Source organism: Tachypleus tridentatus, unplaced genomic scaffold, assembly GCF_004210375.1.
Source record: "Tachypleus tridentatus isolate NWPU-2018 unplaced genomic scaffold, ASM421037v1 Hic_cluster_2, whole genome shotgun sequence".
NCBI lineage: Eukaryota > Metazoa > Arthropoda > Merostomata > Xiphosura > Limulidae > Tachypleus > Tachypleus tridentatus.
The window spans coordinates 60,111,380-60,111,625 of NW_027467782.1; positions in this window are offsets into that span (position 1 = coordinate 60,111,380).

Sequence of the window (246 nt, forward strand, 5' to 3'; positions counted from 1 at the left end):
AATTTTATAATATTTCAGAAGAAGTGTTCGTATTTTCACAGAAGAAGATTGGTTACTATTTTAATTTTGATAATATTTCAGCAAGTGTTCGTATTTTCACAGAAGAAGATTGGTTACCATTTTAATTTTTATAATATTTCAGCAATGTGTTCGTATTTTCACAGAAGAAGATTGGTTACTATTTTAATTTTTATAATATTTCAAGAGGTGTTCGTATTTTCACAGAAGAAGATTGGTTACTATTTT